The sequence below is a fragment of the Diadema setosum genome, chromosome 11 (assembly GCF_964275005.1).
Source record: "Diadema setosum chromosome 11, eeDiaSeto1, whole genome shotgun sequence".
Taxonomy (NCBI): domain Eukaryota; kingdom Metazoa; phylum Echinodermata; class Echinoidea; order Diadematoida; family Diadematidae; genus Diadema; species Diadema setosum.
The window spans coordinates 35,768,078-35,787,298 of NC_092695.1; the positions used below are offsets into that span (position 1 = coordinate 35,768,078).

General features: G+C 37.2%; 1 protein-coding gene across 1 annotated transcript in view; it reads left to right on the forward strand.

The window, feature by feature from the left end:
- LOC140235213 (UPF0462 protein C4orf33 homolog) overlaps positions 1-19,221 on the forward strand; it is an 81,702-nt gene that overhangs the window by 41,203 nt on the left and 21,278 nt on the right. The window lies entirely within an intron of this gene.

Genomic DNA, 19,221 nt, shown 5'->3' on the forward strand with positions numbered 1-19,221 from the left:
TATTCACTTTGATTTTTTTTTTCCAATAAACAATTCAGGATTCTCTGCTGTAGGTGTATAAAAGACAACATGCCAATACCAGTATTTATGCTGAAGAAACATTTCCCTTTCATCACATGATATATATCTTTTATTAAAACACTAATTCAGGATTTCCTTTTTCTGATTTTCGACAACCTAGAATGGCTATATCATGTGTGCCTGCCAACAAAAACAAACAAAGTTTCTTATACATGAGAGCATGACAACAAAGTATTCTTTTTTTTTTCTATTGAATACACCAGGAAGACAGGTTTCTGAATGAATTTGTGTATGCTTGTGCATGTGTAACATACATGTGTTTTTTAAAAGTAGTTGGTTGTGTTATGACCACTTGTGGATTGTTAAAGTGATTACAGGAATGTTAATATTATTTTCTGTATATAGCCTGTTATTTATTCTCTAGTGATCTTGTGTAAGGTGTGTTAACCCCAGCTGTCACTTCTGGTGCAGAATTAGGGTTTCCAATTATAAACAACTTTCAGGGAGTTTTCGGCAGTTGAGAAATGCAAAGTTTTTTTTTATTATGGGGTTTAGAAATGTGGAAAAACAGTGTGATTGCAGATGTGTTTGAGCCAGAAATGTGTTACTGTAGAGTTGATAAACACAGTCATTTTGAAACGTGTGTATAGTTCAGTCGATGGACCTGCCCATGACAGCCCGGCCACCTACACACCTCTGCTCCTTGGGTCAAACTGCACAGTCTGCGAAGATTACTACAGCTTGTGATGTCAGATGCGTAAGACGTTCTCAAAATACAAAGACAATTCAACTTATTTTTGCTTTTCTTGCCTTGTAAAAGAGCACCTGACTTAACTCTTTCAGAAGGAAGGTAGGATTATATTACCTGTAACAACATACTTCAGAAAGAAATTAAGGGAATGTATACCCCTTTTTTTATGAAATTTTGTTGAATTCTCTTATTTTCTTTTTATATCATTCTACACATCTGACATCATAAAATGTGGTAGTATTCTCATCTGGCAGTGACTATGCAGAAACCTTTTTGAAAATCATAATTTTTGAATGGAATGTCCAATTTTCCTCAAACTCTCACTAATGTGTTCTACTGATATTATTGTATTCATTCAATCCACATGTGCATTAAGGTGAATTTTTCCTTTAACTTACTCCTTTCTCCTCAACTTTGTTTGGTTATAAGCAAGCAACTTTCTTCAATGGGAACACCGAGATTTAGAAATATTATTTGTCTTGTCTGTCAAATGTGTTTATGTTGTGTTACTGACTTTAATGAGATCTACTTTGATTTGTAATCATTGACATTAATGGGCCAGAGATATAACTCACTTCTCACTGGAAATCATGTAGAATTAAACCAATAGAGATATATCTCATGTGTGGATTTATTTCAGTGTTAATTGCTTGATTGGCCTGTTGTCTGTCGAGTCGAGAGTCCCCAGCTGTGGCGTTGTGATTGGCAACTGCCCTTATAGACTTGACGGAAGCTATTATTTAGCAGAGCAGATTGAAAAGTCTCTCGCAGGCTGATTGGGAAAAGCCTTATTAGCCATGTCCCACCTTGACTCATGGACACAAAGGACCATCAGAAACTGACCTACATCCTCTCTATTTTCTACAAAAACATTCTGAAGTTGGACAAATATTTATGTATGGCTCACAAAAATCAACTGGAAATGTCTTGAAGGATAATTTACCGTTTGCAGATGAAACAAAAACCCAGCATTAGCGTTTAAAATAGTTCCAAAATGAGAGTTTGGGATAGAAATAACCTCTGTAAAAATTTGAATCCGTATAATAATCAATATTAAGTATTGTTAAAGGGACTGTATACAGGTAGGGATTCAGGTTTTGAACATTCTTAAGTGAGATAATGAAAAGCCTCTTATGAAATATGAAAGAGCATGTAATTTTAAGAAGGATTCAACGTTTATTTGATGAAAATTGGTTTTCAAATGGCTGAGATATCCAAAAAAGTGCTAATAATAAAAGGCGACATGCCACAACTTTATTAGGATCTCTTTGTTTCACCTTGTTTTGGGATATCTCAGCCATTTCAAAACCGATTTTCATCGAATAAACTTTTGATACCCCTTAGAACTGCATGCTCTTTGACATCTCATAGAGTGGTTTCTGAATATCTCGCAAAATGTTAAAAGCTAAATCTACACCTTGACCAGAACTGTACACACCCTTTAGATACACAAAATGTGAACAAAAGATATAATACAAATGTTGCCAGACTAACCCATCTACAGTTATGGTTTAGTGAGAAAAACTGATATCTCCTTATATTTTATATGGTAGAATTTTGTGTGATACAACAGACATACACATACAGTCAGACCATTATGTTATGTTACTCCCGCACGCACTGCGCACGGGGTCGCTTCGTGCGGCTGCGTGCAGGTTCGTGCGATCTCGCACGGGAGCGTATGGCTCCGTGCGCCCCTGTACGCACCCGTGCGTAGTCGTGCACCTCCGTGCGGATCTGCACGCCCCCGTGCAGATCCGCACGCCTGCGTGCGGATCCATACTCCCTCGCACGCTGTCGCACGGACCCGTGCGGGTCGGGCGCACGGACCCGTGCGGCTTTTGGGTGCGATTTCGCACGGCCCCGTGCCGCCAGTGCTTGGTTCCCGCATGATCCCATCTCACCTCCCTGGTTCCCGCAGTGCTTACACGGTACGTGTGTATCAGGTGTATACCGCGTGCGAGTCCATGCGCCATTCCCCGGCCGACAGTTTCAGCGCAAGCGTGAAATGAGACGATTCCCGACAATACGAAAGGCTTGTTACTTGCGCCAAGGAGCTTCAAACCCTTGCTTGCTTATTGCCAGTCAGTCGGCAAGCCGAAAAACCCCGTCTAGAATATCCAAGTTCTCGCACGGGTGACCTCGAGTTGACCCCGCAGATCATGATCACTGAATTACGTTTTCACATGATTTTTTTTTTTTTTTTATTTGACAGGTTAAGGTTAAAACCTGAATGCAATATTGTTTAAATTTTCCAAGAGCGACATGAAAGGTCATCGACTTCGTGCATGGCTAATTCATTACCGATGTCCCGGAAATAATGGGTTCACATACTCGTCTAAAATTCCCCAAAGAGTCTTCTTTTTCATTGTAGGGCTCTAACGAACGCATACCATGTAAAAGGAAAATTATTATCCAGCTATAAGATGATACCTAAGGTGTAATGTGATGATTTGATGGGTCAGCAGCGCGCGCCAGCAGAAATCATAAGGATATCATTCCTTTACTCGGCACGAAATCGCGAAAATATTGTACTGTCCCACGTATAGAAATTGACGTGTTCCATGGAGGCTCTTTGTGTGTTATGAGCGACCCCAGCGTAACTGGTCAATTATAAGCGTCTACTAGCTGTGATATACCTTGTTTGTGTCTGTCGGTGGGCATTATGAACAAGTAGCCTATTGCCTCTTGCTTGGCCTCTCTCTCTCTCTCTCTCTCTTCTCTCTCTCTCTCTCAACAAGTCATGAATTCACTTTACCCATCATGCCTAATCGAACTACGACATGATTGAGGTAACCGCGCCTTCTTATTCTCATAGTCAAAATCAAACTAATTCTTTACATAATTTAAAAAAAAATCTTCATATAATTTCTCAAAATACTCAAAAGATGGCCTCAGTCAAAACTTTCTACAAAGATTGCATACGCCAATCTTTACGGCCTAAACAAGTTTTTTAGAGAGCTATTAGTTCACCCTGTGACGATGACTTCGATTGCGTTTTGAACTTGTACCGAACTACTTTCAACACAACTATTACCTTTATAGTTCGATTGATGAACTAGTCTTTTGAATTGATAACCGACATTCGTAATCGTAAGCATACAGTAACAAAATACTGTCAATAACAGTTGGAAAATGCAAATGCTATAATAATAGCGCGAAATACACGAGTAACGATCATCTTCATACATTCTAATTCCCAAGTGATGTCGCTTCGAAAATGACACATGGTTTGACTACTGCTTCAAGCAAAGAAAAGTAAAAGGAATGGGATATACTTCTAATGATAATATCACGCCGTACAAGGCATTCCACTGTATTTGGTAATGTCGGTTACGTTTTTGTGCGCTTTACGTACGGAAAATAAAAGGCAGATTGATGCTATTAAATGCTAACACAACGCATTCAAATGATATTTTGAAATAGACCGTGTACAATGTAATGTTTTAGTATTCGGTTTGAAACTTTCAATTTGCGAGTCCTTTATAAAGTCATATGGGTTATTACATTATCAATTCAAGCAAAAATTACAGTACTTTAAGGATTCGGATTTGCTCAGAAGATTAACAATGCTATCTTTGGCAATAGTTTGCAACAGAGACAATCCGCTTCAATAGATATACAATGTAATTCTGTTTTCATAAATAGAAAGGAAAACGTAAATAAGTCAACTTTATAACTTCAATGAGCTTTCTCACCAACTGAACTTGATTTGATCTGCCGTGCATGATATCGCTGTGTGTTCTATTAATTCTATGATATTGTTTAATTTGATATTGTTTAATTGGCATACGTGTTTTTTTTTTTAATGCAGAATATTTCAGGTAAGTATAATTCATTGAAGCTAATAATGTTTGTACATATGACGTGTTCGTTGTTTTGTATTTTCATTTTTATAATATATCACGTGTCCATTATCTGATTATGACTACGAAAATATGACAACTGTTTAAATGCGGAGTATGTACTGGAACACTAATGTCTCCCACCAGTATACACAAACTAATTTCTAGTCGTCTATCCCCGCTTAAAATGGAAATGAAATTACACACCAAAAAAAAAAAAAAAAAAAAAAAGAAGAAAGGAAACGAAGTTCAATTTTCAGTAGATTTCAACTGTTTTGTTTAGTGCCTGATACATATAATGGGCAAAATTCTTTAGCGCATAAGCAATCACACAACTTTTGGGAATAAATGTATGTCTTAATGATTGTATCTTATGGAAGAAAACTCGTCTCCTTGCCTGAATTTTAGCTTCTTCTTTTTCAAGCTTGCGGGAAAGAAATAGTTGAACATCAATCGCAATCATAAAGAGAAGCCACATCCTTAAAAACAAACACAGGAGTACTGAGACGCACTACGAAATGCTTCCTTTTGTTGGGGGGGGGGGGTTATTGATTATTCTGAAGGTTCATAGATCACACAATTCATATGGTTCGCTACTAGCTTAGGTTCGTTAAGAAAAAAAAAAATAAACAGATAAATGCGTTCCTTTTCCGGTGGTTCCTTTACCCGAAAGTAATCAAGCAATCACTTATTTCAGTATAAGATTTGTGAATACAAAACGATACGACGACGGCCTTTAGAGCATTAATTCCGAATATAATTGTAAATATGACTATCGGTCTATACTCAACTTCTCAAATGCAGAAAGATTGCAACTGTAAATGTGGTGTTCTGTAAAAAAAAAAATAATAATAATAATAATAAACAAAAATAAAAATAGGTTTAAGCTACAAGTTAATGGTTCTTTATATGCTATGGTATCATAAAAGTGACCGAGAATAAGAAGCACTATAATTTCAAATTAATATGATACAATCATAATTATAAAAAAAACAACATGAAGCTGTTAGGCCTATACATCAACTTTTGCTTCTGATACGTATAGTATAAATTATAAGCAGCTTTGGCAAGCGCGATAAAAGCGATAGATAATGTGGACGCAACGCCTATAAGGGAAATGTGCCTAATATGGCGGGAATTCAGAATGTTACGGCTGTATACAGCTGCAGCAGAGCAGGCACGAAAGCAGTCGTTGATGCTCTGCAACATTACGACCATGTGCATTATTAGAGGGTTTTTAGTACACGCAAAGAACACGATCTGAAAAGACGACTATCGTTAATTAACTTCATTAACTTCCTCTATTGATGCTGTCTTTTGTATCCCCGCCTACAATGGGTTCTCAGGTTCTATTCACTCTAGTAGTCCATGGGCCAGGCCAGATATTGGTACCATCTGAGGTGGCAATACCTTTTTGGTGTCATTTTGTTTGTCGGGCATAGAATATGCCTATCAAGCTATGATAGCATTTCCAAATGAGTAGCTTAGTCATAGTAAATTAATTTTAAACCAATTTGGTCTCGTTGTTATATCCCTCTACTTCTGAATCGAGACCAACCGCTATACAAAGAAGAGTACTGTCTTCTGTATGTTCACAGGTGTTCTGTTGTAAACGCGGTGCGCTTTGTCTTTATTCAAGGCAGCGAAGGGAATATCCAAGGGTTATGATATCCACGGCGCTTAGTCTAATATTCAAGACGGCGAAGGGAATATCCAAAGCTTATAAAACAGTGTATATCCCTTTATCTAAAAACAACAACAACAACAACAAAGCAATTATTTATCATTTTCCGCTGAAAACGCTACGGTGAAAACGCTAATACCATGCCAATGTCGCTTTATTTCCATTCAAACAATGAAATATTATGTAAAAACAATGTACCGGTACACTACAATACATTATAATTGATAATGTTGTAAATGAACAGAGTGATTTTTGTTTATAATTGATGTATTTGTTGAGAGGGTGGTATAAAAACAGTATAGATAATCCCTTTTATTAGGAACTTTAGATATGATAACGGTACATTGTTCTAGATAAAGACTAAGCGCATTGCACCGCGTGACAGCTGTGGACATCATAACCCTTTGGATATTCCCTTCGCTGCCTTGAATAAAGACTAAGCGCATCGCGTTTACAACAGAACACCTGTGGACATACAGAAGGCAGTGCTCTTCTTTGTATAGCGGTTAGTTTCGATTCAGAAGTATAGGGATATAAAAACGAAACCAAATTGGTTAAAAATTCATTTATTATGACTAAGCTACTCATTTGGAAATGCTATCATAGCTTGATAAGCGTATCTATGTCCGACAAACAAAATGACACCAAAAAGGTTTTGCCACCTCGAGTGGTACCAACAACCCATTTTTCGGGTCTTGGCCCATGGACTATAGGTATTGGTACTTGCTAAACGCATCTCCTTTAGTTTCCACTGACAACAATATGGGAGGAGAATGGAAGCGATCAAGGCCCTCGCTAAAAGACGCTTGTTGTAATACGCATTGGGTGCCTTTCTTTCTTTCTTTCTACTGTTTCCTATTGTTTGTGAGTTAAAAACTTGCGGCAACTAAGTCACCGCAGCCGACACACAACGCTTACCGACTCATTCATGCGGCGGCAGCGGCACGGACACAAACGCACTTCAGTTTACATTCGGGCTGCCGTATTGGTTAGAATAGTTAATGATAGACCTGTCCTGCGATTGGGTCATTTGCCATCTTACACATCCAAGCTATGCCGTATACGGTAGTGCCTGCGATTGAGCGTAAACGCCGTCGCTATTTAGAGCAGGACTGTTGTATTGTTTCGTCTATAGTGAAAGAAACAGGTTGTTAGCTTGAACATAGCCCGAACTTTAAGAGCGATTTTCTCCGTTATTTAGAAAATGGACTGACATCATAAGCGTAGATAATATTCGTTTCTATGATCCATAGGGATGTCCAAATGAGTTGTATTACATATCAGTGTAAAGCTTAGTGTCTGTAAAATTCACATATAGGCATAACTACGATCTCATTTTTTGCAACTTTTGACTCATTCCGACGGAGCGCATCACGTGTGTGGCGCTCCGACAAAATGAGTCATAAGTCGCACGGCGAGTTTTCCCGTAATGAGCCGCAAATGAAGGGGAAGCAGTGCTCGGGTCGAAATTTTTTTATACGGATTTTGATTCCTTGATGTTTTATCTGTTTGTACAGAAAATTTCAGCGTGTAAAAATGAGTACAAGTGTCCCAAATCACAGTTTTTCTGAGACAATTTTTTCGGTTACATTTTTTTCGAACGCTCGCCTTTGCGTTGCGTTTCGCACCTATTGTTCTTGCCCGATTGAGACTCCACCTCCGTTTCTAGGGTGTATGCTAATGAGGCATTGCTCTTGACCCCATTGAAACAAAACAAAGCATGGTGCGCGCGGCGGTCAAGCGGTGAGGGCTTTAGAATTACGCAATAATAGTGAGCTGACCAAGGCTATCGATTGCATGACCAGCGAGTTTCGTTTGATACATGCCCTCCATTTCATGAAGTGGTGATTGATGTGACGCACAAATCGCGCTGAAAAAATAATTCCAACGAACGATCACGCAGAATTTATAATACTTTATCTATGAGCTAATACAATGATCATAATAATCGAACTTGAAACCTCTGTATGCGAGTGTTTACTTTTACAACGGTTATTAATTGGCCTCATTAATGAATTCATTCAAATAATCATAACTTTTTTTCCCTGGTATGTGCCTTGCTGTTTAAAGTTCATCTCTGGAGATATAGTAGGGCCTATAAGTTGTCAATTACATGTATTCTCGTTTTTATTAAGTCGACAATTCGTGTGATAATTCGCCAAATTTATGTAATGCATACTATTGTTGCCCTGGTTAATAAAACTTATTGCCCTATTTCTTATGATGGTTTGGGCCGCGACGGCATGGAGAGAAATCGGAAGATAAACATTATTACTGCCCAAATACAATGTAGGTTGTGTTCCCTTTTGAGGATATTCTGACTCTTGTCATCTGTGTATTTTTTTAGAGGTAGGACCTATCTGAGAAAGGGACAGAAAGCTGTGTCGCTACTCAAAAGTGTGCTTCTTCATTTTGTTTTGTTTTTTAATCAGAATGTTTGTAATGATAGCTGTTTGTCGTGTATTGCGTGTAGCTGACATGTGAGAGGTCAAGTCTGCAAAGAATTTGGCTAACAGCTTTGCGAAGTAGCAGCGCTAATTGCCCATTGAATTGCGTATTCTGAGGAATTTCAAATGAAAGAACTCGGACGACACTGTTCACGCCTTGTATCCGAGTAAACCCCGCATCAACGAAGCCTTAAACAATGAAAGGTAAACTTCCTGCTATCAAGGGGTGGATAAAGACGCAACCAGTATTCTTTCTTCGCCATTGATAGCAGAATCAGTGACTGAATGGAGCAACAGTGTTGGAGGATCGGCATTATGTCTGCTAATTTGTAAAAGAATTTTTCAGTCCCCTTTTGTCTTCAGAACCACAGTCAGGGACGCTAAGTTACTCTATCTCCTACAAGCTGTCGTTACTATCTTAAAACGTGAATTTTATGAAAGGTTAAAAGTGATCGCGGAATCAGTTCTTCTGCGTGACACATGCAGGCTTTTATAATAGCATACCAAGCTTAAATCGTTTACCTGTATAGAAAGGGCGGGGATACACACTTATCGCAATTATCCGGATTTGAGAGTAATACACTCTACTACTTTTCTTCATCTTTCCCTCAACAAAGACCATGGTAATTCAAAACAAACAAACAAACTAACTAACTAACTAACAAACAAGCAGTTGCATTATATCAGAACGTACACAAATTTTTGTGTTTCATGTATGTATAGGTCATCTCTTGATGTATAGTACGCATTTGTTGTCGTTCTTACAGTGTTTCCTAATAAATGCCTATAGCGAAAACCCAACACAACTTTTATCAAGGAGGAAAGGGAACTTACATTTAAATATAACATAGTTTACAGAAATCAGACATGTAAATAAGGCAATCATATACATCCGCACGGCCAATTATAATCTCTTATTTTGATTATCAAACATGACCGCCGGCATTTACGTGCTTTTTTCTAATTTTTTGAACTTTGCCTCATTTTCTCTCTTTTTTTTTTAAAACAACTGCTCGAAACATTTAAAAATCGTAACACAGTCTGCTAACCCACAACATGATATTCCATTTGATTCGTCACTTATTGTTGGTCGGGTGACGCCAAATGTTGGAATCTCGAGCGATGATACACGGCATTTTGTTTGTTGGTTTTCGTCTCATCGCTCAAAAGAATTTTGACTACGATTACAGAGGTATCATCTACAAGACATAACTGATAGTTTACAGTAGTGATCATCAATTCAGTGAGGATTAGTCAAGTCATGAATTCACTTTACCCATCATGCCTTTTCGAACTACGACATTGTTTGGGTAACCGCGCCTTTTTGTTCTCATAGTTCAAACTAATTCTTGGCATAATCAAAACAAATAATTTTCTTTATATAATTTCTCAAAATACTCGAAAGATGGCCTAAGTCAAAACTTTCTACAAAGATTGCATACGGCAATCTTTACTAGCCTCAACAAGTTTTCTAGAGCCATCAGTTCCCCCTATGACGGTGATTTCGATTGCGTTTTGAATTTGCATCGAACTACTTTCAAAACAGCTATTACCTTTATATTTCGATTAATAAACCAGTCTTTTGAATTCATAACCAACATTCGTAATCGTAACCATACAGTAACATAATACTGCATGTCAATAAAAGTTGGAAAATGTAAATGCTATGTCAGTAGCGCAAAATAAATGAGTACCGATTATCTTCATACATTCTAATTCCTAAATGATGTCGCTACGAAAATGACGCATGGTTTGACGACTGCTTCTAGCAAATAAAAGTAAAAAGGAATGGGATATACTTCTAATGATAGTACCACGCCGTACAATGCATTTCACTGTATTTGGTAACGTTTGGTTACATTTCTGTGCGCTTTACGTACGAAAAATAAAAGGCAGATTGATGCTATTAACATGCTTACACACAACGCATTCAAAATGTTTTTTGAAATACACCGTGTGCAATATAATATTTTAGTATACGTTTTGAAACTTTGAATTTGCGAGTCCTTTATAAAGTTATAAGCAGGGTTATTACATTATCAAGCAAAAATTTAAGTATTTAGGGATTAGGATTTGCGCAGACGACTAACAGTGCTATATATAGCGATCGTTCGCAACAGAGACAATCCTCTTCATTAGATGAATTGAAAAGAATTGAAAGAGAAACGAAAAGAAGTCAACTTTTTAACTTCATGTAGATTTCTCACCAATTGAACTTGATTTGATCCGCCATGCATGATATTGCTGTGTGTTCTATTAATTCTATTAAATTATCTAATCGGCGTGCTTGTTTTTTATGCAGAATATCACAAGTAAGTTTAATTCATTGAAGTTCATAATATTTGTACATATGGCGTGTTCGTAGTTTCGTATTTTCATTTTTATAATATATCATTTGTCCATTATCTGATTCTGACCACGAAAATATGGTGACTGTTTAAATGCGGAGCATGTACTGGAAAAATGTAATGTCTCCTGTCAGTATAGACAAACAAATTTCTAATCTATCCCCGCTTTAAATGGAAATGAAAAAAAAAAACAAGTTCGACTTTCAGTAGATTTCAACCGTTTTGTATAGTGCCTGATTCATGTAATGGACACAATTCTTCAGCACATAAGCAATCACACAACTTTCGGGAATAGATGTATGTCTTAATGATTGTATCTCATGGAAGAAAACTCGTCTCCTTGCCTGAATTTTAGCTTCTTCCTGTTCAAGCTTGCGTGAAAGAAATAGTTGAACATCAATCGCAATCATTAAGAGAGGCACATCCTTAAAAATAAGCACAGGAATACTGTTTTCTGTATGTTCCGTAGAGCTGTAAAATGCAGCTCTACATGGTATGTTCACAGGTATTCTGTTGTAAACGCGGTGCGCTTAGTCTTTATTCTAGACGGCGAAGGGAATATCCAAAGCTTATGATACAGTGTATATCCTTTTATCTTAAAACAACAACAACAACAGCCAAAAAAAAAAAAAGATTCCTCTTGAATTTTACCGTATTTTGCAATTATCTATCATTTTCCGGCAAAAACGCTAGTGTGAAAACGCTAACACCACGCCGATGTCGCTTTATTTTCATCCAACAAAAAAGGATAATGCAAAAACAATGGACCGGTACACTACAATACATTATAATGAATAATATTGTAAATAAACAGAGTGATTTTTGTTTAAAATTTATTTATTTGTTTAGAGGGTAGTATAAAAATAGTATAGATAATCCCTTATATGAGGAACTTTAGATATGATAACGGTACATTGGTCCAGATGAAGACTATATAAGCGCACCGCGTGACAGCTGTGGACATCATAACCCTTTGGATATTCCCTTCGCTGCCTTGAATAAAGACTAAGCGCATCGCGTTTACAACAGAACACCTGTGGACGTACGGAAGACAGTGCTCTTCTTTTTATAGCGGTTAGTTTCGATTCAGAAGTATAGGGATATAAAAACGAGACCAAATTGGTTAAAAAAAAAAAAAAACATTTTTTATGACTAAGCTACTCATTTGGAAATGCTATCATAGCTTGATAAGCATATCTCTGCCCGACAAACAAACTGACACCAAAAAGGTTTTGCCACCTCAGGTGGTACCAACAACCCATTTTTCGGGTCTTGGCCCATGGACTATAAATTGAAGTGTGTTCATGCTACATTTGAAGGGATAGCATATAGCGAAGGGAAAACAAACCTGAATGGCCATCTTCAGGAAGCTATTTTTTGTTGGCGATTATGAATTACTTAACTATGAAATTGAAATAAAATCATACAGAAAAACGACTGCAAAATCTTTGCATAATGTGCCATTATTTATAATCAAGTTTCCATTACTTTTCTTTTATGATACATTTCCTTCGATTAGTGCTCCTTTATTCTTTCCCATTACATTTCATCACTTTCCTTTCCGGCTATCCACTTCATTCCCGCCTACAAACGTATACAGATATTTTGCCCGTATATACAATCTCAAAAGATATTGCCATAACATATAGATAGGCAAACCTGACCGGATGTAACATTACATTTCGATTGCTAAAGTGTGATCGGATTACCATCCATCAAAAAGAATTTAGAAGACCATCATATTTCTCCCCCCCCCCCCACCCTCTTTGATCTCTCTCCCTCTCTTTCCAGTTATCCAATTCTTTGATTGAATAATGTCATTAGTGAAGATCACTTCTCGATGATGCTTTGCCTGTATTATATATATATATATATATATATATATATATATTATATATATACAGACATATATATATATATATATATAATACAACAATATCTAATATATGTACATTCATCAAACAACATTTAGAAGACCAGCCTATTTTTCTCCCACTCTCTTTCTCTCCCTTTCAATCTTTCTTCTCATCGCTATAGATTCCAGTGTTTCGCCTGAAGACCGGAAGACCTCATAAATGTTCTATCAAATACACAAATTCCACAAAACAATAGTCTTTCCGGTTAGTGATGAGTTTTCATCATAATAATATTATAACAAATAACTTCTGTCTTATCACTATGTGAAATCTTATTTCATGTGATTCGTAATGAGCAATACTTCTTGGCAGTAGAGTTTTAAGTCAATTATAACATTGTACATACAATTGGCAGCATTTAACCCCTACTGTTGAATCACAAATGTGCTCGTTGATCTCTTTTATTAAATCCCATGGAAACCTTAAGTCATATCTGTAGGCAGACATAATGGATAATTCCAGAAAGCAAACTTCTTATACAAAAAAAAAAAGAGAAGAAACTTCTGTGTGGATGGCAGGTACCGCAATAGCATGGATTTTTTTCAGATTTAGTTATCATAAGTTGTCAAAGAAAGCAAGAAAGATGCAATGATTTATTTGAATATTGAAAATCCCATCAGGCTCTTGTCAACATTATGAAAGGGATAATTGCTGAAACAAAACCGAGAAACTAACTCAAATGAAAGATTGGTCTGCGAAACTCAACTTCGATGTTGCTTGAAGTTGTTTTTTTTTCTTTCTCTCATACCTATGAATGACAATCTGATTATGTCATTTACAGGTCGTTCAAATAATCTACTTGGCCAACAAACCAAATAGAGGATATTCTGTATGACATTCATGCAACGCAAGAGCCGATGGTTATTGCCTTTATGGGGTCCTATATATTCATCATGGTGAAACACAGCCTAACATATGCGAATGTTTTACGCAAGAATACTTTGAATAGACCAGGTGGCCAGAGTATCAGGTTACATTGTACCTTATTGAATAGACAGGATGTTGATATAAAGACATTCCTGGACGCGCTCGTAGAAAAGTCGGGGATTATGAGCATAATAGAGAAGTTCAAAGGCCGATTACAGACGGTCTCTTTTTTTCTGCACCGGTCCATAGAATGCATTTGCCTTCGTAGAAAGCGCTCCAAATTTGTGAAGAGTGATTCAATTTTGTGAGAGATGGACCTGTGATAACCCATCGCTTCAATTGAACACTTTGTTTAGGAGCAAGGTATTTTGGGCAATAAAAGCATGAAATGTTCTTGTCTTATCTCATGTGTATCGATGAAATCAAATGTTTTCATGCTGCTATTGAAGTGGTTTATTCACTTATCGTGCCAGCGTAACATATATATATATATATATAAGGATATATATGCATTTAGGTAGGACTACATTTTTTCATTCCATTAGACTTCGCGCACTCATGCACATTGCAGCATTTTCATATTCATAAACGATTGCAGCAAATGCTCATTTCCTTTATACATTATGCTTATTGAATGAGATTAGTTCTTCATTTCTTTCTTGTCTTTTATCGGGGGATGACTGGTACTGTATAAACAATTAAACAAATATTGATTTACACTCATGACATAAGAGAAGAACAATTCAGCAAAATTAGCCGTCTGTTATGAGAGATTGAAGAATGCCAGGAGAAATGTTGTTTATTTCAACAAAGATATTGCCTTTTCCTTATTTTCTCAAGTGATGTAATAATTTTAGGCCTTCAAGCCTGTGTGGCTTGTGCTTGTCATACTTCTATGATCATATCGGCTTCTTCTACAGCTGCTGGAGTATACGCGATGGCCAGCCTTTTTTTTTTTTTTGTTGCTAAATTGAATTAACTTCTGCGTCGAATTCGGGAATGGTCACCTGCGACCCTGTTTGAAAAGACGCTCTCTCACATGGAGACGAATTTGAATTGTCTACGGGCATTCTAATTTGAATACGTTTTTTTGAAGTGATAGGATATAGTGAGAGGAAACTGAGATTGAATTATGAACATATTCATGGCGCTATCTTTTTTTTCTTTTATTTTGTCGACGAGTTTGAATTACATAACTGTAAAATTAGAAAACAAACGTACACACACACACACACACACACAGAAAAAAAATGACTATGAAATCTTCGCATAATGTTAAACCATTTTGAACACTCAAATATGCCATTTTCTCTTCCTTTGTAATACATTTGCCTCGATTCGTGCTCCTTCATTTTTATCTCATTGCATCACATTACTTTCCTTTCCAGCTATCCACTATGTCTTCTTTATTCCCATCATCTTCAATTAGTCGTCTAGATTGAATATCCTCATCGATGGTGGCAATCACTTATCCAAGATACTTTGCCCGTATTATTATGTATAATCTAATAAGATATCACCATAACACAGATTATAGGCAAACCTAGCCGTGTATAATATTTCATTTCGTTTGCAAAAGTGTGTTAAGATTACCATTCATCGAACAAAATTTAGAAGACCAGCCTATTTTATTTTTCTCTCTCTATCTCTCAATCTTTCTTCTTATCGCATAGACTCCGATGTTTCATAGGCAGACCGGAAGAGCTTATAAATGTTCCGTCAACTGACTTGAACATGTGTTTTATAAGATCATATAGTTGTAAGTGAATATATAATTATATAAATATATATATATATATATATATATATATATATATATATTCTCCACCCTTTCTCATGTCTCTCTCTCTCTCTCTCTCACACACACACGCACACACACACACACACACACACACACACACATAGACAAAACAATAATCTATCCCGTTTGCTGATGACTTTTATCATATATATCATATCACAGTACACTGTGTAAGATTTAATCTCACTTGATGTGTAGTGAACAATATCTCATCCCGACATTACGGTGTATATAGGGTTGTAAGTGAATCGTGATTGCACATAAACTTTGCAACATTAAACCCGACAGGAAACCTACAAATGCGCTCGTTGATCTCCTTTATTGATCCCATGGAAACCTAAGACATATAATTATGGTCGAAATCTGGAGGCAGTCATGATAGATAAATTCAAAAAGAAAACGTCTCTATACAAAAAAAAAAAAAATAATAGATAAATGAATAAATAAATCGTGGATTTCACAGGTTTAGTCATCATTAGTTGTCAAAGATTGCGAGAAAGGTGCAATGATTTAATTGAATATTGAACATCCCATCAGGCTTTTGTCAACATTATAAAAATTGTTGAAACAAAACCGAGAAACCAACTCAAATGGAAGATTAGTTCGCGAAACTCAACTTCGATGTTGCTTGAAGTTGTTGTTTGTTTTTCTGTCATACTTATGAATGACAGCCTGCTTATAAGATCGTTAAAAGAATCTATATACTTGACCAACGAACCAAATGGAGGATCCCTGTATAGCATTCATACAACGCAAGAGCCGATATTGCTACTACGGGGTCCTATATATTCATCATGGTGAAACACAGCCTAGCATAATTACGCGCGTGTATTACGCAAGAATACTTTGAATAGACCAGGTGGCCAGAGTATCAGGTTACATTGTACCTCCATGAATAGTCAGAATGTTGATACAAAAACATCCCTGGACGCGCTCGTAGCCGCCATCTGAAAAGTCGGGGATTATGAGCATAATAGAGATGTTCAAAGGCCGATTACAGACAGCCAGTTTTTCTGCACCGGTCCATCGAATACATTATAATGAGGTGCTTCGTATGTATTATGTAACCTTTTTTACGGACCCCAATGATTTAATGGTTGTTGGGAATCGAATGTGCAAGTTCTCATGTGGTTGTTACCAACATTTATCATAGCATTTATACCTCGACAATGACATACGCTGCAATAAAGCGAGAAACAAGACATATGGCAGAAGTTTTTTGTTCTTTTCTATCTCTTTCTCTCATACGCTTAGCATTCACGGGAAATTGTATATAAAAATTACGATGTTTGATATTTTGATGCTTGCAGCATTTTCAAAGAAACCTTGGGATAACTAGACCGTTGGTGTAATGTAAAACATTTTCTTGAATAAAGAAACGATTCAATCAATATCTATATATATTTGTGTATATGTATATAATATATATATATATATATATATGTATATATAAATGTATATTTTTATTTCTTAATCTATGTATATGTATATATATATTTTGCCAAGATTACAAACCTATCGAGACGGAAACTGTTAATATACCGACCTATCCTGCAGCGACGATGTTTTTGTTTTTTTAGCTCCTGCTTACGACAATGTGTAAGCTCTACATATATTTCAAAGCTTTCGGGGATTATCAGAAGGGACAAAGAATGTGTGTGTGTGTGTGTTTTTTTTAAGAGAGGCAAAAATAGTAAAAATACTAATACACCATACTGATAATGTAACAATATGGAACATCTACAATGTACATTTATTATTACCTTTTGAGTGATCATCAACATCATCATCATCAACAATAAATGGTTCCCTTGATGTAATTATACAATAGCTTTTCTCTGTTGTTGTTAATTGTTATTATTACCATGATTATTTCTACACTGTTCACGTTATCGAGTGATAAAGACACACATACAACCACACAATTTTTCTAATTTCTTTGCAAGGAGAGATACATGTACACACGGTGATGGTACTCCATATTCTTAGAAAGATTGCAAGTGATCTCTGCAATGTAGAAAATCGTCCATTTTTGGACAGGCATGAGTGTTTACATGTAATACGCAGTTGCACAGACTTGTAAGGGCTTTCATTGAACATTGTACAGTGTGTACATCGTATCGTCTTCTCGCGATCGCTTGCAGGCACACAGGCATGGGCACGGATCCACAGACATGGACACGCAGGCGCACACATACGTAGTCATGAGCACACACTTACAAAGGGGATATTATTATTTACAATGCATGCACGCACGGCCTCCAATGGATTCACACGCAGGATGCTAGTCCACTGCCTAGACTGCCTTCGTATACCGCCAATGAGGGCGTATGAGAGAGTGAAAAAAAGATAAGAGTCCCGTGTCGGGACTAGCAGGATGCTAGATTCGCACGGACTCGCACGGTAGCGTGCCAGCACCACGCACGGTACCGTGCCAACACCTCGCACGGTAGCGTGCCAGATGGTCCGCACTCGACGGTGGCACGCAGCCGCACGGAGGCGCACTGACTGGCACGCAGCCGCACGGAGGCGCACGAGGTCGCACGGGGTCGCACGGGGGCGTACAGAAGCGCACGCACCCGCACGAGGCCGTATGAAATGGCACGGAGCCGCACGCACCCGTGCGAAACCGCACGCAGCCGCACGAAGCAGCCCCGTGCGCAGTGCGTGCGGGAGTAACATAACTTAATGGTCTGACTGTATGCATCAAATGTGATGTCTTGAACATTTTTTAAATCAGGTTAACAGGACCTTTAAGTTTTGTTGTTTAAACTCTTAGGAAGAATATGATCACAAAATTTCTTGGTAGTAACATTGGAGTGAAGGGTCACTGTCTGAGATGACGTGAGGGGAAAAAAGAACAAGTCACGCTATATGAGAGGTACATTTGATTATGTACACTTTCTTATTATCACCCCCCCCCCCCTCAACCTGCTTATTTGACAAGCACACTCTAATCAGCTGGATAGTGGCACGCAATATAATTCCAATCAAACCTGTACATGTTGTCATATCTCACTTTAGAACTCCAATTTCTTGTCAGCTGCCGTAAAGTGATATCTTTGAGCTTTTGATTGCAGGAGGGATTATCAAATCTGTTCGTAAACCAAGAGGCCATGATTTATGATGCATCAAACAACCATGTAGCAAAGGAGATTCTTTTCCGTGTTACTAATTTCATAAACAACAGACATGGCAGGGAAATATTCAGGTTATGCTCAGTGGAGGGGGACGGTACATTCCAATATACCGTAAAATGAGGAATGTCAGCATGCATTTTAATATGCCGATTTAGCAAGAGCCAAGATTCACGAAATTAGAATGCTAGCGGAAGTTCTTGTCGACATTGTATGCGTTGAATGCGAATGACAATTTGCAAAAATTTAATTCCACAAAAATATCTTACTTTAAAGTATTTTGCTAAAGGAAACCAAAGCCCAAATATCAATGTGGATCGAGTGAAAGAAGGAATATCAGTTTAAACCATAAGTGAAATTTTGTAGAAAATTGGAAATTAGATTCAAAAGTTATTACGTGTTTC